Source organism: Falco peregrinus, chromosome 4, assembly GCF_023634155.1.
Source record: "Falco peregrinus isolate bFalPer1 chromosome 4, bFalPer1.pri, whole genome shotgun sequence".
NCBI lineage: Eukaryota > Metazoa > Chordata > Aves > Falconiformes > Falconidae > Falco > Falco peregrinus.
Window position 1 is genome coordinate 5266494 of NC_073724.1, and position 26234 is coordinate 5292727.

Here is a 26234-nt window from a genome sequence, read left to right on the forward strand (position 1 = left end):
ATGAACAGAGGAGATAGATAGATAGAAATGGATATATAGAGATGAATAATTATGGGGAAGAGTTGTCCAAGTTAAAATAGCCCACATTTCTTCTTTTAATCATTTGTTAATTACACTGAGAAGAAAGACACTGAAGCTGAGACTAGGTGGATATATGGAGAAGAAGATGAGACAGTGACAGACGCAAAGAGATAAAAAGAAGGGAGAAAAGGAGATTTAAAATTTTCCAATGAAAAATGTGCTCACAGTTGGCATATTTCAATATTTAAATGTTTTTGGGCTGATAGAAAGAAGCAAAATCTTTCTACTAGGTACAGCGACAGCATGGACAAAATGTCAGCTTATATCACACTTGCTCCAGTTCGGTCCATTGAAATCCTGGTATTCCAGAGACTTCCTTCTCCAAGCCAGATGTCCATTCTGATAACAAGTATGAAAAAATATCCTTACAGTGCATGATTACAATCTCCTTCCTCGCATGCCAAGATAAAAGGATATTCTCAGCCATTACAATACTGCTGAGTGACAAATGTTTAATTCTGGGGGATTTTTAATCATATGTGTAGAACTCTAGAAAACCTATTAAGATAGTTTTTTCTGCAGGTAGGGCCCTGCCATCATGAGGTACTTCTCAGAGAGTGCACCACTGGTAGAGGATAGGAAGCCCAGAGTAACCGAAGCACAAGCAGTAATAATACGCATGAAACTGCCTTGCAATAGTCTCTGGCTACCTGACCCCATCCCTAGCAGAGCTGTGAAAAGTGAGCCTCCTGATATACTTAAGTTACTGTTTTCAGACAACTCTAAGTGAATAACTGCTCCATGACACAATCCTACTTCAGCATATTGTGTTGCATCCTGCGTATCAGTTCAACACGAGCTCCATTGTGTGCTTAGTCTCATCAAGGACTCTCTCACCTTTCACCACAGTTGCTTTGGGATAATGAAAGAACATCATAAACACGGTTTCCTGGAGGCAGAGATAAGGACACTGGAAAAGTTTTAACATGATGGATACATAGTATATGAGATCATGTTGGCGATTATGTTTTCTTCAGAGGACAAATACTACTCAGCAGTCAGACGCGAGCTGAACCTTGACCTTACCATCTGACATTAGGGGACTGGCAATGTACACAGTGGTACTGCACGTATGGATGTCAGGGAATATTATCTGCCTTGTAGGAGATATCTTACGGTGAAATGGCAGAAACTCTAGCCCATGAGGATAAAATATTAGCCACACGATATTTCCCTCAAGATGAGAAGTAAAAATCTAGGAGGACAGCATTTATGTTCTGTTTTGCGCAGGAGATACTGTTTTGGCATGAACACATGATGCCAAAAATGAAAGCATGTAATTACACTCAGTGTGGAAAGGTGCCATAGAAGAAAGTCAGATATAAAACACAAGGAAGTTTTGTACATATTGGCCACATGCCTCATTGGGGGAATTTAGCACCAACAAATGCAGGACTTGGGAGCAAACTCCACTGTTAGACAGAAGGAATGGAAGAACTGGATTTTGGGGGAACATTTGCTCTGGAAAATGAATTCTATCTCAGTATATGAAAACTGATAAATTGCCCAGAAGAGAGGAAAAGGCAGGCATTGTTAGTGTTAATAGACTTTTCCAGATGAAATGCTACAAGAGATTCCAATCCGATCCAAAAGCTTGATATTATAAAATGTATAGCACTACTGAGCTTCACACATATGGTAAGTATAGCTAGATGTAACCACTGAGTTTCTTTATTGACTATGAACTTCAGAACACTGTCCAATATTGAAAATGAATAACTTATTCTGCTTAGGTGGACAAAGAGTGGACATGTTTTGGGTCAAAAGCTAGAGACCTCAGCCTTGTAGCGGTCAGACTAGGGATCTAGCTAGCAGATAAAGACAAAACATATGCATCAAGACTCACTAAATGTAGTAAAAGTCAAAATACCTATTGTTCACTAGCATGCGATCTCAGAAGTGTCCTATAGTGTGGAAAGGTAAAGAATGATAACCTACATGTTGTAACCATTTTAAAGTCCAGGCTAACCCAAAATCCTTTTTGTTTCTTTTTCCCCAATTTGCCATCTTTACAGTAATAGATTTGACATGTTGGTCCATGCACAGTGAAGCAGTTTCTTTCAAATCCGATGACAAATGTACTGTTTGTCTTCAAACAGTACTTGCTGTCGCCGGGTGAAAGTTGCAGTGAGCTGAGTGCACACAAAATTTCTGTGAAATGGTAACCCCGCTCCTAAATTGCTGGTACATAATCCTCCTCTCGCAGCACCACCCATCTTGTGTATTTGAGTAGATTGCAACGGGTGTATCATCTCCTTAGTCTACGGAGAAAATAAGTCCCAAGCCTTTAACATGATACCTACAGAGCTACAAACTGTGAGGAGTTAGGGAGTTACAGTATCTCTGCCAGTAAGACAGAAGGTTTTAGGGACTATTTCAGAGTGGCTGTCTGCGACTGTAATTCTTCCCTTGACATCCTTTTGTCTCAGTAACCTTGTCTCTCTTAATCTCTGCATTTCTAAACTTGATATTCCCCCCTTTATTTAGTTTTCCAATTTATTCACTTTGTCTACCAGAATAATCTCGAGCCCCATATAGTCTATAAAATTTAAAAGCCCAGGCAAAAATAATTGGAAAGATAATATAAACACTGTGCTTGGAAGGGGAGACATCACACATAAATTACCAGGTGCCTGCGAGCTTGTGTCATTCTCAGTCAATGCTGCTTTTTCCCTTCGGTAATTGCTAGTGGGGAAATGTGTGTAAAGCTGGCAAAACAGAGGTAATTTACAATTAACTCTGTGCATAAACATGGAAATCCTCTGATATGAAAGATCACATAGTTCATTGCTTAAATATTTTTCTGACAACAGTTTTATTCCTGAACTTTTTTTTTTTTTTGCAACTATGGAAACCTTAAGCAGTTATGAAATAAAAAACTATTCAGTGAAGAAATTGTGTGAAGTGCTTTCCTGAGAGTCTTGGTTGCTTTTTTTATTAAAAGAAAAATCTTCATAGCTTTATCTGGGAAATGGGATTAAAACCATGCAAGATGGGCAGCCAGTAGCCAGGGTAGCAAATTTAGCAAGTATAATTGAGTGCACCCTTGACTTAGTCACTTTGTTATTTGCAGTGTTGCATTTGTAAAGGCTTTATAAAGGGTTAAGACGTGATTAAACTGCTACAGACTTGGTAAACAAGCTTTGGACTCATTGGACTCTAACAATGATAAATTGTTTATCCAATTGTCTGATAAATTATTAATGGAATCTTAAGTATTAAATCAGGATTTATTCATGAATGATCTGTGAACAACAAAAATGGAGTGCATTTGTTAGCAACAAATATCACAACTCGGGCAACTCCATGGGCACATGCTGTGCATATTTCTGTGAAATGGGTCCCAGGTTGTTGATGTAAAGTGAATCTCATCCCTACGTTGTCAGTGTAATGAACGAATTTCATTGGCCTTCTGCTATGGCTGCAATGGGAAGGGTTAGTTCAGAAAGAACCACACCTGTAAGCTCTTAACTTGATCAGAGATGTAGAATTAGTTGTACGTAAAAAAGCCACCCCAGCTGCAGGGCAGGAACCTACAAGGCTGTTGGGTTTTTTTCTTGAAGGACAGGGAAAGTGGCAGAGAGGTGCTATCTTTCCAAGAGCTCTGAAGAATTGTTTCATTTTGGTCCCTACAGAGTAAGTGCCACTTTTTTATGCCTTTGAAAGAATTTTTGCTAAAATAATATGTTGGTGAGGGGTTTCCTTTTCTGTTAGAAGAACATGGCTGTTATTCTGGATGGGCATTTTTGTTGTTTTAAATGAGACATAGCTACCTGCAGATGTTTCTGTCTTTTGTTTCTGAGAAATAATTGACTTTGTATCTTTGTACAAATTAGTGATGATCCAAAGATAAGAATATCAGAACAGTGATGTTAATGATGAGACTTCTTTTCTGTTTTGTGTGGGTGGTACTTGTGTATTAATTGGACTCCCTGGGGTAGTATCCAGGAAGAAACTGTGTGGATAGGGTTGCGTGGTTGTCATAGGTATGCACTCACATTCAGTCTACGAACTGGAAGTGCTGGTGCAGAGCCGTGCCGAGGCTACTGTTCACTACCAAAGCCACATTATAGCTACAGATTTGTAGTTTTTCCCATTTGGAACCGTCTCACTGTCCAGCCTGTTTCAAGTGCAGCTCCTGAATGTAACAGAAAGAAGAAAACTAGGGCCTGATGGACAGCAACCAGATGTAGCGTGCTGAGTTTCCTGCCATTCCGTACCTGTCCTTGAAATTACTTGATGTTGGATTGACCAAAAAAGGAAACATCTATTTTTAAGCATTGCTTGTTTTTCCTGTCAGAATTGGCTGCTACTTTGGGTTTAGATACTGCCCATCATATTTTGGAAACCACTGCAATACAAAGAGTAATAAGCTCAAGTCTAAGGTTAAAACAATAACATTAGGGTTGAAGCATTCACACTTGGAAGCGAAGCCTCAGAAGTAAGCCATATGTGCAGCTTCAACATTATATCACAAGCAGGGAAAGGTCTTCCAAGACAATAAACCAGATTTTTTTTCTTTCACTGATGTAACCCCCCCCCGCCTCCCCCCCCCCAAAAAAAAAAAAAAACAACCAAACACAAAACCCCCAAGGTTTAATACTACAATTTTTATTTGTATGTTGCATTGCAAGTGTACTAAAAATAAGAACTTTGCATTTAACAATATGAGGCAGAGTACTAGAAGTCCTTATTCTACTAATGAGTAAATTTCAGGAGTAACTGTTGAATCAGGAATATATATTTTCCTGCATATAGAACTGACCTCTTCTATTACTTTCCCTTCAACAGTAAAAGGGAGACTACAGAGTCCATCATCTGAATCCATTTTTTGACACAGATCTGTCTATCACATAGAAGTGAATTAGGAATATTTGCAGAATTCATTGCCTTTGTTATTCTTACATGGCTAGTAAAGTAGCGATGCTGCAGGTAGTCGGTTTCTGGCTTTGATGTGATAATACTGGGCATGCGTCTCTGATGAATCCAAGAGAAATTATCTTCATTTTTGCTGTTAGAGCTGGCTGTGGTATTTTCAACTGTATGAACTTTCATTATAAGCTCCATTGTGAAACTAAAATATTCGAGAGACAGACAAATTCACTATTTCATGCTCTGTACGTTACTGGTTAGGGCATTAGGCTGGGATGAAAGTCCAGGTTTAAGCGGAGTGAATCAGTGTGATCAGAGATGAAAGATCTTGCTCAGAATCAAGCTGAATGAGAGCAAATTGCAGACAAGAGCTCGAACCAGTACATTTGGCTCACATTTCAACACCTACTTAAAAAATGGAAACCTCAGCTTTTTATTAGAAATGGGCCCATTCTACTGTGGGAAAACTTTCCTGCAGTTTTGTTTTCACTCTGACACAGTGCATAAAGCCTTCAGAAATTGGACAATGGAAATGTCATCTCTCTGTCAGTTCTAGTACATATTCAATGAACTTCCAGTTATCTGGAGAAAAAAGTTTACCAGAATAATCCAAACACTGGTTGCTCACATTCTTTCATCAGGTCTTGCTCATGTCCTTACTGGGCCTATCAGTGTTTAGGGAAACTACTTTTTCTGCTGTCAATGCTAGGAAAAATTAATTGGTCTTTTTTTGAACTTTACACTGGTATAATGTTATGAATGGTTTAGCTGAAATAGTTTTTCTGAGCCATCTGCTCAGTTCCATCTACTCTATGCATCTGTGCCGCTTTACCATTGCAGGTCTCCCATGCCAGTCAATCCAAGAAACTCCCAGCTCTGGATTACCTCGCAGGTTGTGGGGTTTTCAAGCTAGTTTTTAGACAGGGATAGAATTTCATGTTTTGCAATTGTTTTACATGTTCCGATCTTTGCTTAATGCCAGCCCTAGTGCAGTACAAAACAAAGATTCCTATTCTAGTGTCACCATATTCATTCCTAAAATATTGCATAGTTGAGTTGCCTTTGGTAGTCCTTACTCGGCTTCAGTGTAGTAACCTGGAAGACACAGAAATATTAATGCCTTGTGGAGCAGACCCCAAGGTGAAGGGAAAGAAGAGGATATATGTCTGTGGTCATGTCGTGCTTTCTGTGTGAAAGTACGTCTCTCAATGAAGGGAGAATTCTTTGCTGGTGTAACTGCAGTATTATTCCTGGGGGAAAAAAACAACAACAAACAAACAACCAAAAAACAAAACGGGACAAAAAGATACACTTCTTAGCACTTGTCAACATCTGGAAAAACAAAAGTAATTTTGAAGCTATGCTACTGTAGTTTCCATCTTGCCATTGAAAGCCTGTGTGGTTTGTCCATCGGGCACTTTGCAGGTGTCCAGACTCTGCAAGCAAAACTGAGCTGAGCAGCTCCCCTTCTGCTATAAAGGGAACAGGAAGAATAGAAGAGGTCAGCAGAAGTTCAGGATATATGAGAAGCACCTGAGGGAGGTTTCGAATAATTTTGGAGGAAAGGAAACTGTTAGAGGGTTTCTTCTCTCCTTTGTGGCCCTGCCGCTCCCGTGTCATCTGTGTTTTTCCTGTCCCTCTCCCTGTTTACGTTGATGCATAACCAAAAGAGCCATGAGAGGGTCTCCTTGTCTTCCTCTGCTTTTAAAACCCCAACGTGGACACTAGAGCTAGGGCAAGAAGAGCTTGACGCTACCCAAGCTGCAGGGGAAATTGCTTCCAGGGAAGTAGTAGGAGGATGCTTCTATGGAGCAGGGCTGTCAGCACGGTCATGGCCAAGGGAGCAGTTCTGCTCCTGGTTTAGGAAATGCCTGCCTATCCTGGTCATAATCCCATGGTCCTTCCTCTTTCTGCTGCAGCAGCAGAAGTGAAAACAGGAGGCAGCTTAAAGCATAGCAGTTCCCTCTCCCTTTTCCCATGGGCATGGCAGCCAGTATAGCTGTCCTAAGCTGCTATTTGCTCCGCTTGTGCCTCAGACCGCCCCTGAAACTATGGGGCTTGAGCAAAAGGTCAACTAGGAAAATAACTCCTTGCAATCTTGTAGAGTTTGGATAATGTGAAGAACTTTTATGCCTCATGGCCCATCTTTGAAAACCTGAGAGAAATAAAGGAGGATGAAACAGTTATGTCTGTTTCACAGGTACGTTACTCAGGCTTTACTGCTGATCCTTAGATACTGCTAAAAATACCAAACTTCAGCATACTTGTTACCTGTTAGGTGGCTGCTAGAAGGACTGCCACCAGTCAGAAATAGCTTCTCTAATTATCTTATGTCAAATTACCGTCTGCTGCATTTTTAGCAAACCCATGAAGTCTTATTGTCAACTGCAACTTGATTTATTTAGCGTGAAACAAGAACTAGGCTGAAACATCTGAAAACTGTCTATTTTTTTAAAAAAAACTTTTTTTTTTTTTTTCTCCCTGCTCCCTTAAGCTCCTCCATTGCTGATACCGTGACACTAGTGAGTGGGTGTTCAGTGATTTACAGCATATCTGAACTGGTCTCATCGCAATGAAGGGGTACTGCTAGGCTTCGGTTCTCATTGCTTTGACAAATATCGTAAGATGTTTAGTTGATAATAGGAAGTAAGCTGAAATTTGCAAGTAGAAAACTTACTTTCACTAAACCTTTTCTCCCTAATTTAAGACCTGTTCACTAATAAATGAAGGTGACAGGAAATATCTCTGTGTATTGGAGTACTATGAGGTGCAATTTGAAAGTGACACAGGTGAAAAATTCTTCCTGTAATAAGCTATTGATTTTGTTCATGATCAGGGCTTAAAGAACAGGATATGTAAGCATAAGTGTGTCTAAACCTGAGTAATAATAAATGTTGGGTTTAGTGCTTCAATAATTCTATCTATTATAGAAAACACAGGGAAGGTGATGGGGGAGGCGGGGGGAAAACACAGATGGCTTTTTGAAGAAGACAAAAAAAAAAAAGGGAAAAATTTCTTGCAGTCCTTGAGATGTGTTTAGGCATGGATTAGTAAGCAGAGTTAAACATCTGGTACAAGCAAACCACCTCTAGAGCAATGAGCTGTCACAGTGACAAAAATGCATTTTCAAGTCATTAGCATCACCTTGAATGAAGTAAGTGGACCAACTGGTTTTAAATACTGTGCAGTATTGTTTATTATAAAGCATATGAGATCTTGATCACATAGAAACATTTAAAAACTGTATGGACAGCAGTTCTTTAGCAAACAACATGTCTGGTTTTAGAAGCACTGTTCAGACCTCTATCAAGCCCAGTTACACTGAAATGCAAATAAATTCTCAATGGATACCTATTTATAAAGTTGTTTTATCTAAGTGTTACTAGAGGTTCTTAGAGCAAAATATTAAGAGGATTATCTCTTTTCCTTTGAATGAGCTTACTGTCTTAAGGGGGAAAATCAATAATTAGTTTACATGTTGTTCAAAGTCCCCCAACTTAACTTCCAATATCTGCTGAAATTCAAAGCTGAACTTTTTAAGAGTGCTTTGAGAAAAAGGCTCTTATCTTGAAAATACAAGGTAATGTCTGAGTTTGGTGTTTGTTTTTTATTTTCATTTGTGTGTGTGACCTTTACTGAAAGGGCTGTGTTCAGCATATACGGGTTATGTTGTCCCTAAGTCCCTTGACCTGACCTCATCCCATCTCCTCTCTCAAAGTACTTCCCAAAGCAAAAATAAATTAAACAAAACTGACGCAAAATGGAGGAAAGCCACACACTCCCTACAGTAAGCTATTGTTCTCTCACTATTGCTATTAATTTCAAATGAAATGTTCATAATCAGCAGCCTAAATCTTTCAAGCTTGTTCAGGTGATAAATGGAAGGATAAGGTAAAAGATTTGGCAGGACAGATAAGGGAAAGATGATTATACAATGATGGCATTTGGAGTTGAATGTCTCCAGAGTCTCCATCTCTGCAGGCTTTCAAAACCTGCCTGGATGCAATCCCGTGCTACCTGCTCTGGGAGAACCTGCTCTAGCAGGGGGTTGGACTGGATGTTCTCCAGAGGTCCCTTCCAACCCTGACCAGTCTGTGATTCTATGAGCATCTGCCTTTGGAGCAAGTGAGTCCATGGTGCTCCTGGCAGTTGAGCTTGTTCTGCATATGCAGTTACAGTCGCATGGTGCGTTGCAGCATCGTTGTAGGTCCTAAAAGCCCAACTACACCTAGCACGGTGCTGCACCCAGGCTAACAGTCCCTGGCCCCACTCCCCCAGCCCAGCAGGGCTGGTTAATTCGCCAGCTGTGGCTGCACTCCTTCCAGTCCCCATGCTGCTCCAGCACAGGGAAGTCCTATGATGGAAGCTTGTGTCCAAGGAGTGTTATTGAGGGTTAAGTTGTGCTTAAGTCTGTACCTTCAATAGCCTGATTCTATCCGATTGTGCTCAATTTTATTATAATGAGCACTTGTGGGTAATGGGGTGTACAAAAGGATATACTTAGCCATACTTGTGGGTTCACATGGCTTCTATTTGCTGTGGGATGGCATAGATACCACAGTGAGGTGGACTGTAACAACACTTCAGATTGCAGATGTCTCTACACTTCAGAAGACCTGATCTGGCAAGTCATACTTCAGCTAGAATAAAAGCACAAAGCAACACTTACCCAGACATTCTTTATCACCTTTCCTTGGTTTTCATTTGGGGAGAGCTGTGTGGGAATGGTGCAATACCTCACTGCTTCTCATTCCCAATACCTGGCTCTACAGGAGAGAGATGACACTTTGCCTTCCATATCCTTACTTCCCATCCTGCTTGCAGGTGGCATTGCAGCTGATGTTCATAGCATTAATATGGTTTTGATTAAGTAGGTATTAAAGAAACCCTTTAGTCCTTTGGGCCGTTAAACCAAACTTTTGAAAGAATACAGTGAGACACAATGCCCAGAGTGCAGGCAGTACAAGGGTTCACAGCTGCTGAACTTTCCACTCACAAACTTTGCTTGGATGTTTGTACATCACATCGAGCTTGATCCACCATGGCTTCAAGGCTGGTGAAGGCAGGTCCTGGATGCATTACAGAATCTCAGCAGAAGTTTTGTTTATATGTCTGCTTTTAGAAGGAAGCGCCAAATGTTTCTAACTGACACAAATCAGCCCTGCGCTTTGTTTTGTTCCACTTTTCCAGCTTTTTTTATACGACTTTTTAATTGTTCCAGTTATGTGTTGTGATACTAAACTCAACAATTTATCAAATGCTTATGAGCAAATTGAGACTGAAAGTTAGGAAAAGTGTTCTCATCATCCAAGGAGCAAGTAAAAGCATGGATATGTTTTCCAGTGGGGTAGTGGTGATGGGAAATAAAAGTTGTTTAAGGTAGCCGTTGATACTCTGTAAGAGCAGGCTACACAATAAACTAGGAGAGGCTTTGGGGACAGCAGCTTAAGCCTGTGAGACAAAGCCAGCCTTTGTCCGAAATGCTGATATATTTATGTAGATCTGTTTGTTAGTGCTATAGCTACATTCTGTTAATCCCCATGATTGATGGAAAAAGGAGAGGTGGGTTTCGTCATCCTCTTCCCTGTCCCTTGACAAATAATTTGCTGTTTGGGGGGAGGTTTCACTTTTCTCTGAAGTGCTGGAAACAGGCTACACCTTGAGTAAAGCAGTCATGGTATTTATAGTGAAATTAAATTCTCCAGGGTTTGGCTTGTGTAACATTGATATGTTGAACATTATAAATTGACAAGCAGGTTTAAAGAGTACGTAGTCCAAAAAAAAAAAAAAAAATTCCCAAACACCATGAAAATAAGGGTCTCCATGGTATTAGCTCACAAACTGTGGGATAGTAAAGGAACTTCGTATCTGCCTTGGAGCTGACTGTTCTTGTTTGAGTTTTTTCTTTGTAGGGAGGAGGAGATGGTCCTCCATTCATGAAGACTATAAATTTCTAAAGTGCCAGTGTTTGTTTATTTTGATTGTGGCACTGGAAGTACAAAAGATTAAGCTGGATAGTCAGCATAGCTGTTAATGCTAGAATTAACCTTCTTGCTCTGTTTTTCTTTGCTTTGCCCTTCTGCCTTCGAAAGCCAGAGGCTTCAGGTCTCTAGCTACAGAAATAAAATCTAGATCAGAATTTGGGAGCCTGGGTTTGTGACAGAAGAAGACATGCCTGCAGGCTTGGCAGGTTACTCATTAAGCTCTTCCACTGCAAAGTACTTTCTGCATGCAGTTTAAGCCAGTAGCAGTTTATAAAACTGCAAATCACCAAACTCGTTTGGTGAGGTTTAACTGCTCATTAAGGAAAAGGATGAAGTAGTACTCATGCTGGACTCTGTCTTGAATGGCTTTCCGAGCCTTTTAGAGTTAAACAACAACATTGCACTGTGTGTTCAAACATATCAAAGCAAGCAGCTCATTGTGCCTATCACTTGATTCTTTCAAACCCGATTTCTTTGCTCAGTTTTTAATAAAATGTACATTGCAAACATGTATCTTCACTTCCTAGACGGCTCTTAGCAGTGTTCTCTGACATCTCAGAGTGCTACCTTTTCTTTTGCTCAAAGAAATCTAATGTTTATGTGCCTGTCTCTGTAATGGATGTTCAAGTAATGTTGGATGATTGTTCTGTTTAATCAGTCTGTTATTACCAGATGTTGTGGGCAGAAATGTCCAAAAGCTCTGCTTCTTGGAAATATTCATTTCTAACAGAAAGAAAGTTCCATGACTGAGGCATAGTATTAAACCTACTACAAAACCTCATTGTTTTGGCCTTTGCTATTCAATTTTCCCCCAAAAAATCTGCGCACCATGTTCCAATTTGAGGTGCTTTGCAAGCTAGGAAGGCAATGCTTTTATGCTTGATTTCTGATGGTAAGGTTTAGCCCTACTCTGTATAAAGAAGAATTTGCATCCTACGTAGTCCTTTGTTTTGATTTACTGTCAATATAAATTTTCTTCTGATTTGAAAACTTTGAAATTACTGCTTATTATTTCTACTGTTACCCCATGATTTTACAGATTTATTTACTTATCTCTCTTTATTACTTCGTTTTAGTGCCAATTACACAAAATATGATCCATATGTGGATTGTGGTTCACATTTGTAAACTATGTAAACACTGTCAAGCCTTATGAGTTTAAACAGTGGAGTTTACTTCTACTAAGAAGTATTCTTAAGTCCATTATAAACAACACCATTTTAGAATGATAGCAATTTGTGCAGACAGACCATAAAAGCTTTTTTAAAAAAGGGAATTGTAAAGAAATCGTTTCAAAGTGCAGTTGGTAGAAGGTGCAGAAATAGCTACCTAGTTTTTCGGCTTTGGGATGTGAAGTAAAATGGGAAAAAGAACAACACCCAAGCATATAATGAGTCTTTTAAAACCGTAGATGATGTAGAGTGGTATTAGGCTGATTCAAGTCCTGCAGTTTCATGTAGAGCACAGCTATTTTCTTAGAAGTGTGCTGCACAGCACGTCAGGACCTGGAAATATGCTGCCTGTGTAATGTCAAGACCTGACTCAATCAGCAGTTTATCTTTTGGCCAAGAACAGTAGGATCAAAACATCAGGGTGGTGTGCCCTGGCACCTTTAGGTTGTTTCTGAATAACCTCCTATTGAATAAGCTAAATCTCCTGCATCCTCCTTTCTCCTGGCTACAGTGCACAACCATAATGTGGCAGGTCCACAGGGCGTGCATGCATCCACCTACGCCTACCTATGTAGTAACGTGGAAGGATGCAACAGGAGAATCGTCACAATTTGTCTGTGTCTTGTATTAAGCTGTCAGTGAATATCTAAATCACTTCCTTTTCTGTCACTTCATCCCTCAACTACATCCTTCGAGACACAACACCATTCAGAAAGAACCACCAGAAATACCCTCTAAAATGATATGTAAATCCGGCGATTCATCATGCTCTGTGTAGTACAGGTTTAATTCTTCCTGCTAGGCCTCAATCTGCTGAAACATTACTCTGATATACAGTACAAAAGCAGTAACAAAGATGTTCATATCAGCCCATTGTGAGCTGGTGGCAGGGAGAGAAATCAATGAAGCCATGGGGACAATAGCTGGGGTTTAAACAGGCTGCAGAAATTTGCTAAGACGCAGACAAAAGGCCCACGCTGAAAAGCGGGCTGCCGAGGAATTCCTCGGGCTCCATTATCCGGCTGAAACAATCCTCACTTAGAGAGTGGATTTGCATCTCTAATAGGGTTCAGGCTCTGTTTGTGAAAGGCTTTCGCTAGGCCTGACCCCATCTCTCAAGATCACATTGATACCCGGCGCCTCGCCCCGGCCCTGTCCCGCGCCGAGCGGGGCCGTATCATGGGAAAATGCACCCGCTTAAAGGGAAGTGGAGGAAGGCAAAAAAAATTAAAGGCTTGAGGCAGTTTTGGTGGTACTTAGCAGGGAAAATTACTTTGGCAAATAATAGAACCTACTGCTGGTAATTACTGCTAACAAGCTTCCCCCAACCCAAATGTGACACTTGGACTGATGTGAGAAAAGCTGATATAGGCCAAGCTTATTAAGTCTGAAAGAAAGGAGGCTCTTCCCTGCGAAAATACAGCACTTGGAACCTGCAAATCCTGTAATCTAGTGTTACCAATTATCCATTAAAATAGAAAATAGAGTTGTAATATTTTAGGTCCTTTCTAGTGTGCACAGTGCCAGATGCTCTAATCTGAAGTGATTTTAAATGGAAAAATATTTTGTTTCATTCATGTGTTCCTGTTTAAACCAAACTTGGCTTTACTTACTCCATCTTCTTCTGGAGATAAGCAACAAATCTGTCTTTTTAATAGCACTGTGTTGATGATATTATTCTAAGTTTTCTGAAAACACAACTGTCTTTACTCTTGGGAAAAATACTTTGAGTCAGTTGAAACCCCTTTCAAACTCTCCTGTGTGTAGGATCCATACTTAGATGGGCCCTCCGTTCTATCCAAGTGCACCTGATTATATAAAATAATTTCTTTAAAAGAAAAAAAAAAAAAACCCCAAACAACCAAAACCCAAAACAAATAATTTCAAACACAATGATGTCTTCTATCATTTATCTGGAGTACTTTAAACAATTTTCTCAAATTTCAGGGAAATGTTTTGGGCCTGGCCGTGTTTTTAGAGGAGAAATATGACTTGATTTCTTCTCAGCCTCAGCATCCCTCACTTCTTAACAGCAGAGAGCTAGAAGTATTTTTCCTGTGCTCTTGCTAGCGAGCACTTTATTAGGTACAAGCATCTTTGCACTAAGATAAGCTTATCTGCATTGCATCTGCTTTTTCTAGAGGTCTACTCTGTAGCTTACACTGAGTCAGCTTCATTTAATTTCATCTACTGCTTAAAAAGATATTATAGAAAAGGAGAATATGTATACGTGATGTAAAGGGGCAATGGTTACAGGGTGCTACAAGGGAAACTCCAGTTCAAAAAACGGGGAAAATAATTCTTTGCCATGAGTAAGGTGAAGCCCTGAAATAAGTTCAAAGTAGCTGAAGATTCTCCATCCTTGGAGACAGATAGCTTGGCTACACTGGGCTTCCTAATCTAATTTTGAAGTTTGTTCTGCTTGAGCAGGAGACTGGACTGGAAATTCTCCAGAGGTCCTTTCCAACCTGATCTTTCTGTACATCTATCAAACTTGTCTTTGTATAGTTTGCTTATTATTCCCATTTTTTCCTCCTTCTGTGTTGTGACAATCTTTGAGTAGGGAGCTTATGTCTTTAGATACCTGTTACATCTTTGGGTAGCACAAACCAGAATCAATAACTGAGAATAAAAAGCATGAATATTCACAACTGAAATGTGCTGAAAACAATCTCTAGTGCTCAGTAACCCACTGCATAAAACATATAGCCTCATTGCTACCAAAACCCACTGATTGTCATCTGGATTATTCTTTTTTTCTTTAGAAAAATTTTTGCAGGCTTGGATTTCAGAAAATTTCTGAGATTATGCTATCCTAGAAATTTTACTTGAATTTGTAGGCTCTTACTGGGCCAAAGAAAGTAAGTCAAGTTTTTAGGAATTTGTTTGTCACCTTGCTGTAAAACCAGATGGGAACTCTCAGTCTGTGCGGTGTTTATGGATTTGTGAAGCTGTACTCACTACTTCAGCAAGCACCTTGGATAAATTCGGGCACAATGATACATCTTCACAAATTTCAACAATGATTAGAGAAAGAAGAATGTTGATTGTAGTGCATTTGCTTAAATAAAAAGGCAAAATATGCTCTGTTAGAAGATTTTAACTAATGGATGTCTAAACCATTAGCATGCAGAATAAAATATTTGTGTTTATATAACATTCTGATATGTTGCTAAATTGCACAGTACATATAACAACTTATTAATTGTTAATTTGTAAAACATTTTTCTTTTAAGGCTTAGATTTACAGACCTGCTTTTTCCCTTTGTGTTTGGGAAAGCTGTTATACCTATAAAATGGAATCTCATTACTGTGTATAATTGTAATTATGTAAATAAGGTCACTTTGGCCTATCCTACGTTTAAAAAGCCAAAGGAAAATGTCGATGATGTCGTTAGCACGATACGTTCATAGTGACTGTGAATACAGCTGCTGAACTTTTCCACAGCATTTCTAAAAACCTTCCTTTTCTAAAGGGGTGACTGGAGTTCATCCTGACCAGCTGCTGGGTTTTGGTTTATTCACCTCATACTTTAGGAGAAGAAGAATCAGTTTAGCTGTCTAATTAAACAAGCAGGCTGAACAGAAGCAGCAGAAATTAAGAACAAGCCTGTATGTATACTCCATGTGAATTTCAGCGGGTTTCTTTTATTTTCTTTCTTCTTAGTAGACAGCCAAGGGCAAAAGCATGAAGAGAAAAGTTGATAACAAACACTTCACCTGGGACTGGGCTGCTGCTCGGCAGCAGCATCATGGCCAGTTCACCCTTCCAGGGGTTTTATGCCCATCGTCCCTCCCCTCTTTCAAGAAAAATGAATCATCCTGTTAGGTGTAATTTTTTCCTGTAAATTTATTTGCTGCTGTGAGGGGAATTTTGTTCCAACTGAATTATGTCACCTGGGTACAGACGTGAAGTTGGTTTTCAGTAATGGCTTGATCTTAAAGTACACGGTGAGGTGGAGTTGTTGTCATCATTTATTTATGCAGATGAGGAAATGGAGGCACACAGAAGAGAAATCACTTTTCAAGGTCATTTGAATTTGGCTGTGGTTGGGTTTGAGTAGAAACTTACCCTCTAACTCCTAGCCCAATATGTATCTTTCCAGTCACTTTTACCATCTTAGTGGTGTCCTTGTCTAAGAAGCTTCATGAGGTCCCTGTGTGTTTTTACTGTGGTCCCAAGAAGCCCACCAAACTATGCCTTCCTTGCTTTTTATGTGGGAGAAAAAAAAATAATCTTGTATTCATAGTGGTAGTTTGCTTGAACTAACGCAACTTTCCCCAGCATTATTTGAAGGGAGAAGCAATACGAGTGCAGCTTATTTTGGTACAGCAGTAGATTAAGTTACACTTGCTGATATCTGGAGTCCAGGGAATGTGTGTGTATTCATTGTGGGCTGGCACAGCATACTGATGTGGAGTTTAACACTTGTATTAATGTTCTGAGTTAATTTTGCATTGAGCTATCCTTGAGACAGATCACACCTTCCTTTTAACTTCCCTCTTTTTTTGTAAACTGTGTCCTACTTGAGTATATATCACGCGTAATGCTGCACTACTGCATAACCTGTGAAATGGTGGATTGGGAGGCTGATGAAGGGTGGATTCCCATGAAAGCAAATCTTCTTGAACATTTTTGTTATTTAAATGTTTCTCCTTACAATTGTGCAATGATACAAAATAAAAGCTATGACAGATTAACACTTTTTCCTTAATCTGTAATCAATTTATTTTACAATATCACACAATCAAATAATAGCTCAAATGTTCAGCTAAATGTTCTCTTTAGTTACGCATGAGAATTGCATGTCTATTGTGTGTCTCATAGGAAAATACTACTTTGTTTTCTCCATGCAAATATTAATTAATCACCTTTTCACCCATATACTCTAAATGTGCAGGTTTACAATTGACCACTAGCTGAATACATGAATTCTCAGTTTTTGATGAAGCATTTTGAGTTGTCCAGGACAACATAAATTTGAATGACCTAGAATCAATGTAGAGCTGCCTGGCAATAACAATCGGTATTTAATTCTGCAGTGGAGGTAGTTACTTAACCTTCCTTCTAACACAGAGATATTTCTGTCATAGATAAATGTATTATTCAGATGCCTCTTGGATTAATTCAATGAAATCTCATGTATCCTTAGGAACAAGCTAAGGGGAAAAGAATTATCTTTTTAGAATCTTCCCCACATAAGCACATCAAAGTCAAAAATGCTCTCGAATATTATATTCTAGCTAATGCTTCTGGGTTTTGTGGGTTTGGTTTCTGTTGTGGTTTTTTTTTTTAGTTAATTTTAATTTTTTTTTTTTTTAGTGTATGAAGCACCAGAAATAACTGTAATTATTCAGTGTAGCAAACATGTCCTGTCCTAGGAGGGATGACGTGTGTAATCTGACTAAGGAGAGCACGAGCTGCAAACCTGGTGAGTAACTGCTGGTTGGAGCTGTTCATCTGAGTGACAGTGCGGATTTAGCTTGGCTGATGTACGCTGAAGTCTGAGATGGGGGCTTCTCTGAGATGTCTGAAGTTCTGGTAAACGGGGTGGGTGTCTTGTTTTCATCCTGTCCTTCACAATTCTTTTAAAGGTATACTCTTCAATGCATTAACTCTTATTTGGATTTGCTTGTCTGTGCTGTGGCTTTTTCATAATCGTGGTACGCGTACCAACCAACCATAGTTCCTAGAGGCATAGCTAAAAGATTTGTTCTCATAAATGGAAACAAGTATATAATGATTTACTTTGTTCTTTCCCATTCATGAAACATGCTAACATTCCTGTTAGTGAAGCAGTAACAGCCCTAGCACAAAAAAGGTATGAGCTGTAGGGTTGTGTCAGGTGTTTATAAACTCTATAATGGACCTGGTGTACGCCAGATGACCTAACAGGACATCAGCCAAGTTACCTTTGGCTATTTTACGTAACTTGCAAAGTTAGTCTTCAGCAACACTATAGTTTTGGTGACAGAAAATGGAAGCTTTGTAGATGGAATATTAGTATCTGAATGTATTCTGTGACGTCCCTAACTGGTACGTGTAGCTTACAGATCCTTAAATGAGTTACATAGTTTTAGGATTTAAAGTGATAGAAAAGAAAGTGTCTTCTGAAGGAGAGATCTCTAACATCTGTCTCTTTCTCTTGGTGTTATCAAGTGAAAGATAGTAAATACAGGAACTAGTGGAGCTATGCTTTGGATGTTGTGACTGATGTCGCATCGTGGAAAGTAGCCCCATGAAATTGCTGAATTAGGGGTATCTCCCTGATCTTTCCCCTCAAGTTGGAAAATCCTGAAAAGATCAATCTCTCAAACAACTCTTATGTTTCTGAATTTAGCTCTGTTCTTGAACTTGCACTCCCTTTACAGGTTTTGAGTTCATAGCATCCTTGGTGAGAACTGTATTCTCTAGGGTATACGTGGGAGAACTGCCTGCAGTCACTGGAACTCTTTCAAGGAAAGAGCTTCAGCAGCAAAGGCAGGTTTCTTTTTAGGTTTGTTGTATGTAGAAATTATTTCAACGGGTGCATGAATACAGCAGGTTAAACTATTGTCAAGGGGGTTTCACTTAACTAGTAGTCCTGTGCTGTCCATTATTACTTGTTTTGAAGGGGGTTCTCCTCTCCTTTGGCATCCATGGTGTAACATGTTCCCAGCTAAAAGGCATCCCAAGCCCACACCTCTCCTATGCTGTTCTCCAGCTTGGTTCTAGGCAACCCTTTACTCGCCGGGTGAGGAGAGCTGTGCAGACATGCGGGATTGCCACCTATTAGCCAGTATCCTTGATGACAAGCTGGAACTGAATGTGCAATCCTGCTTTAGCAGCCTTGGGCTTTCTTGGACCCATGGGAGCAAACAATAAGACCTTTAGACAAGTGGCCTTGTAGTGCTACTCTGCTGGCCTTGGTCAGATCAAGCCCCACTTTATTAGTTACTGACCCTAAGTACGTGTTGTTAAAACTTGAGCAGGGGCAGGCTATGTAATTTTTAAAGTATTTTTCTGGCTAAGAGCTGTTTAGGAAATGGAAGGTTTGGTTTTTTGGGGTTCGTTACCAAAATGGGCTTGTCTTGGCTATCAGAAGTGTGTGTCTTGCTAGGCTGAATCACAGGTTAGGTAATTTTATGGGTAGGGAGCAAAATTAATGTTCCATTTTGTGCTCATCATCTCTAGTGATACTTGGAGACATCATTTTCAGTAAGCACCACTGCAGGTTTGACCAGTTCAAGGAGTATATTTTTGGGATGAGTAATGCTAAGTGTAGATGGCAGGTGACTACTCCATTAAGTGCTTTAAACCCATCTCCTGGATTCTTCTTCCCCCAGCACTTGTCCCATCACCCTTTTTATTTCCTCCCTTCAGAAATGAGAAATGGCTGCACTTGGTTTAGTTTGTAGCAAACAAGAAAGCCAGTCTATATCTGAACTTGAATTTTAGATCATAATAACATTTCTTCACTTTGAGGATTTTCTTTCTTACAAACTGGACACCTTTGTTAAAGGGAATAAAGGGAGAGGGCTTCATACCGAGAAGGGACTGATATCATTGGAGAACAACGCTCTCTACAAATGACATATTGTACAGGCAGGCACAAAATGAGCTTTCATGCAGGGTTCTGTCAGTGTTATTCAGCCCTGCCTGAATGGACAGCCCTCTTGTGATTTATCTTCCATTCATCAGTCAATACCCGGTACTTTTTCAGCAGTGATGGATAAGATCTCTTGCTAAATTGACTACTGCCTGCTGAGCATTGTTGAGCCTGAGAACTGAACTGGAAGGCGAAGCTTAACGTATCTCACGTGTGGAGCTGCAGGTCATGAAAGCTACGGGTTGATTCTGAGGAGCCTAGAATAGCACCTGCTTAATTTTGGATCCTGCAGACAGAGGGGACAGGACTATCCTACTCTTCTTATGTTATATAAACTAATTTGTGGATTAGCTGGTGTCTGTGTAAGAAAGATGTATCTAGGCTTCAAAACTGTTTTCATTTTCTATCCCCTTTCAAAGCTGCTGTATTTTCAAGATATTCAGCAGACACTGCGTAGTCCCATTTACTTGCATATTTCAAGATATTAAGATATATCAAAAAATGTATGCCCTTTGTGCGTAAAAAAAAGACAAACTTATTTTATAGTAGCGCTGACAGGAGACAAAAATCTTTTTCCAAAACCAAGCAAACAAATTACATAATACCTCTTAGCAAAAAAACAGATTTTGTCTAACAGATAGTCCTTTTGCCCCTCTGTAGACCATTTTGCTGTGTATTCGAGTGTGAAGTTTGGCATAGAAAGCTTCATCCTTCGTTGACCTCACTCAGCCGCCTTGTCCTTTCCCCCAGCACAGGAGCCCACTGCAAGCTGCTTGGGCTTCGATTCTGCGTATCACCTGGCTTCTGAAACGGAGCATCCCACGTTTTCTAAAGCCAATCCAAAAAACAAAGACTTCCACCTTTTCGGAGAAACCACTTCATCTTACACATTCGTGGCCTCTAGAGTGCAGCATAGGGAAACTGGAGGTATATATGGGCAAGAACATTTTTCAGTCTATTTTAAAGCAGACCCTCCCTGTGTACTTTTGGGGTGGGGTCACATATCTTTATGCGGCAGTGTGACACACTTGAACCAAGCCTGTTCTGAGCAATGCATGCAATTTGTTAGATATATGGCAGGGCATGTATATGGCAGAACACAACTGTCAGAGTTCGAGTAAATGAGCAGAAAATACTTTGTATGTCAAGCCCAATGCCTCTTATTTGCATCTTGAACAACAGCAATCCTTTTCATTATTTAAGCAGAAGGAGTAAGCTTTCTATGGAGGAAAATGGCAGTTCAGTTGGGAAAGCTGTGGACCTCATAGGTACATCTTCTGCTGAGGGACCTGATAGCCTCAGGAGGCACAATGGTGGAAAAGGAAAACAGCATCCCTTGCAGAAACTCCAGTTTGACCTAGTTGGCAGTGCACCTGAAATGCCATCTTTCCCACGTGACTGATAATTTTACTCCTTGATTGTGCTGCCTAACCTGATTTTGCTGTTCATAACTAATGCAAACATTCACACATGACACCACCAAAAAAACACAAAAATGAGTTCGTGAATCTCGAGCTGACTGTTTGTTCCACACTAGTTAATAAATCATGAACAAGAGTCCATGGAGATGAAACCCCTTATCATAGTGGGCAAGGAGATCAAGCTGTGTTCTGAGTGACTCTCTCACTTGTCTTCCCCACCCCCCCTCAGGAAAGTCTTGAATAACAGTGCCAGCAGAGTCTGCAAAGAATTTCGAGGTAGTTGGTAGAACATGCTTTAAACACAATTTTTAAGGTACATAAATGATCTGAGAAACTTAAATTCATGGGCTATTGGTACGTATTGCCAATTTTAATAGTTCATTTCTAGCATTTTATCACAGGACATAGGACACTAAAGTAACTCTAATAACCTTTTGTAAAGGAAAGAAGGAAGAAAGGTTTAAGAAAATTTGCTGACAGTAATGTCTATTTCAGATACTTAAATATAATGATGCCAGTAGGTGCTGCTTTAATATTGCTAGCTGTAGTCATTTTGGAAGACGTTCTTTAGTTTTAGGAAGGTCATAAGTATGGTGACATGTGATATATTTAGTGCAAATGAGTACTTAAAGAAGCAGCTGTTAAAAGATTAAACAGTCACATAAAAACTTCTTATGGTTTTATACAAATTAAAGCTGTCTCCAGGTAATCTAATTTTATATGCACTTCTTGTTCAATTCTTTCAGATTTTCCCTTGGAAAATCAGCTAAAAATGTTTAATGGTAAAAAGAGATTTCTCCTTGCCAGAGTAGTAAGATTTTCAGATTCAAGACTTTCCTTGTTGCTGACTAGATGGAAGACAGCCAAAATCCATGTTTTCTTTGGTCTTTCTCTTGGAATTAGGTTAGATGATGATCACTTCATCAGGTGTTTATATGTATAAAATGGAGGCCTCAACTGGAAGAGGACCACTAGTGGGACTATAAGGAATTTTTTAAATGCATGTTTTTATCTAAATGGTGTTGTAGAGAAACACCATTTCAATAATCTTATGCTCAAGCCTGAGAGCCTGCTTGATGGGTAGTTAAGCAGCCTGAGTTTTCAGAGTCTGAACATCTTGGGGTGTACTTCCAATACCATGTCCTCGTACAATAATTCCCCAAGTCTTTCGAGCATTTGGCCATCCCCAGAGCTGGGCCTTCATTACTTGTGGCTTTCTAGATGGGTAGTAGGGACCTTGCAGTCCTAGGGAACTCCAGTGCAAGGTGAATATCCCAGTTCCAAGCCTTCAAACCATTTGGAAGCCGTAATGAAGCTCCTCAAACCAAGTTCAGTTGTTCCTACCTCAGTTACTGCTTCCGAAGTTTACTGGCTGGCTGTTCACTTCAGATTTTTGTGGTCTTGAAGGTAAATTTAATTTTCAAAATTTAGAATTTTCACTCAGTGGGGGACTTGAACAAGGTTGGTTAAAATTAAGTGTAGTTACAATTCCCAAACGGAATTTTAAGTTATCAGATGTGTTTGAATATCTTGTTTTGAGCTGTTAAGGTGCATATTTTTGAAAAGCAATAAAGAAAAAAGGAGAGGATAAGTATTTTTAATTGCTTTGTCAAGGGCTAACAACTTTGTAAAAAGTGTGATGTTTCAATGCAGGTGAGACTATCACCTGTTTCCCCTTGTATGCTAAGCACTTTAGCATGTAGTCCACTTTCATGGGCTTTGTACTTGAATCTTAAAGGTGCTTTGTATGTTTTATTCTTATGCTTTTGTTTCATGGATGCAGCAAAGGGGTTCTAGCTGGTTTTTGTGGGTTTTTTTCACTCTGGATTATCCATCTGCTTAATTGGATGAGGGGTGTGCATGTTGTTTCAGTTAGTTAATTTCTGGAGCATTAATTATTTGATAAGCTCTAATGAGGATTTAGGCTTGAAGACTCCCATAAATTTGAATAGTAAAAGTTTAATAAAATAAATCCAAAAAGTTAGCGCTTTTTTTTTTTTTTTTGACAGCTTTGGCAAGAAGGTGGGTAATTAGGAGGAAAGCACTCCATGCCATTTGCATGAGAATAGAATAGACAGAAAGAAGGATGACATGTTTGTCCTCTGCCTTCAGAAATTAAAATCAGGGGGAAGGGAGGCTGTGTGGCTATTGAAGCCACCTCTTGGATCTGATTTTTCTACATTACCCCAGTGTAAATGAGAGGAAAAATCTGTTCTAATTTCCTGGGCCTCTTGGGGTTTGCCTGCTGTCTCTTTTGAATTGTTCCATTTCAGCCATGTTCCTGGCACACTTGTGCTAGGGTGGGCAAGAAACCTGCACGGGGCTAAATAAATAGCCATATGCCAACTCATTTTAGAGTGTCTCAGGATAAATATCTGTACCTTAATTGGCTGTGGCCTTGGTCCTGCTTGAATCCCGGTCAGGATTTCCGTGAATAAATTTTAAACTGGGATGACAAAGACTTTGGGATGAAGTTATTCTCGTTAGGTATCTTGTAGGCAGAGGTTTGTAGACCATTTGCAATCATTTGCCTTTGAAGTTTTGGGATCTTTTTGGTGAAATGTGGAGAAACAACAACTGCAGAACTGCACGTTACTGTAACAAGCTCTGCCAGACATCCAAGAGAAATAGTGCCAAACCTTGAAAGTTTAAGAAGGGTTCAGTTTTGCAGCAGTGTCAGTTTGTAAATAAAGTTTTATTTCGTGGTGTTTTCCTGTTTAGATAAGTGTTAACAGTTTCAAGACTCCTTGGAATGAACATCTGTGTTGGAATGATTCCAGCAATTAAGTTCTTCAGAGTAGGTCCTATGCCTTGATATTGAAATGTTATTATTGTGAATATGGAACAAGGCTATTCTTCTTTAGTGGCACTGAAGTTCCATGCTCAATTTGAAGTAAATACCTGCCCTTCAGATGGTATATTTCCAGCTATGAGTGATTGTTAATGAATTAACAGTATGTTCCGTGTTTCTTCATCTTGCTTTTAGCGTGTTGTATATTCGTATGGGTCACCACCCCAATTAACTGTATAGTTACTCAGAAGAAATGGATGAAAATATTGAATCTTTGCAGATGGATATATCTGGATGGTTGCTTAATTCACTTTTGTCTCCTGGCAATTGATGATAGCTTTGCAGACCACTGGAGTAGGCGTGCAGTGTTAATCACAAAGGTACTGTAATGTGTTTCCAAAAAGAAGTTTATAAAGCTACGTGTTTCACCGTCCATGTTAATTCTTCATTTATTTCAGTTGGTCTTACACCTTTGATGTTCTGTGCACAAGATGATTTATAAAGTGTTCAAGTTTATCCTTAAACATCCAGCTCCTCATAAGTGGGTCAGCTAGAGGGAAATAAAAAACCCTAAAAACAATGCAAAGACAACTATGCCTCAGAAAAGCAAGAGGTGCTCTATGTGATGGATACTTGAACTCGGTCTTAACAAAAATACTTGTCCTGTAACTACTACTAGTTTTGGATATAACCTTAGAGGCTAAAATTTGCATTGTCTCTCAGTGTAATTACTTTTCAGCTTGCTTGAGTGTAGAATTCTAGTTTTAATTTTTTCTGGCTTTTTGAGTTTCTGCTTAATCCAAAGAAGCCATTAAAATTAGGTACTGTTTACTAGACTCTTGATCTGATTATAGAAGCAGTTATCGTCAGGTGCTCATGCAAAGTGTTATGTATGAATAAAAAGACAGTTGCTGTATGTCTTTTCCAATGTACATATGGCAACCTGAAGTAGAGTGCTCTAACTTGGCAACTAAAATTTCATGAGGATTTTTCATAGCACAGGAACGATGCCAATTTACTTGTTTCTTAACGTGATGGTGAAAAGATTCGTTACACAAAAGTCCAAAATATCCTTGCAGGGGACATGTACTGGTTGTTGACCTGATTTCTCTTGCTGTTCTGGCTGTGTGGTGTGGAATAGAGGACTACAGGCACATGGAAAATGAACTTGATGTACAAGTATCCCTAATGTTTATCAGGCATATCCATTTGTAATCTTTTCGCTTTAAGATTTATGTTGCTCAAGAAAAAAATCACAATCGGGTCAATAGCAATTTTACATTTGGAGTGCTGCACAACTCTGCTTTTAATCATGAAGGAATTGCAAAAAATAAACATTTATAGTAAGCTTCAAGTGGTTTCTTTATCATTGATACATTTCTTGATGTATCTCATCTCCCTTATGAAGAAAATCTTTTAGTCTCCCTTGTAATGTTCCATCTATTGTGACTAATTTCTTCTGTTCGAGTTCATGCATTAGCTAGCATCCAGATTGCTTATTCAAAAGCTTTGGTGTCTTGGCAGCAAAATCTGAACCATCTTTGCAAGTTCAACTCTTGGCCACTAATTCAACAGCCTAAACTAAACGGGATTCTTTGATGCTACATTTTGAGCAGCTACAAGACTGCACAAAGGACTCCATTTCCCTTCTCCCCCCAGCTTTTTGAGTTTGACAGTCACTTCTCAGTTTTTAGACTTAAGTTTATCTCCAGCTGTTGGTCTTGAAACACCATGCAAATTAGGTGAATGCTATGAAGTTTTATTTAGAACATAATCTTTCAGTAATCAAGAGCTTGTACATATCATATCAATCTCTAGTTATCCAAGTTCTTACAAATACGAATCCTGTTTTTAATCAGTTTGTGGTCCCAGCTCAGTAACACCTATACTTCTTCTTTTATTTAAGAATCACCTACTTTACGTGACCACATCTGTTCTCCCATTCTGTTAGAGATTATGATCTCTGGAAAAGCAAAACCCTTTGCACTGTGAGGAATAGAAGGTCGGCAAGAGTCTAACCCACTGCTTACTCACAGTGACCCTGAAGGGAGGCAAGGCTGCTGTTGAGGGATCAGTATGGTCTACAGGCTTTAGCTGCTTCTGTAGCTTTCCTATAAAATCAAGTAACTCGTACGTTTGTCTTGTAATTTTTGCTTCAAGGCAACAATGTGATACTTGCTAAGATGTTTTGCTATAGTGGCTGCTAAATGTTAATTAAAAAGGGTAATACGAATCTTTCATGAATATAATTCTTACCTGTTCATTATGTTTTTGTCTGACTTAAAATAGTAGAGCAGTAGTTTTTACATGTCCAAAGCAACAAA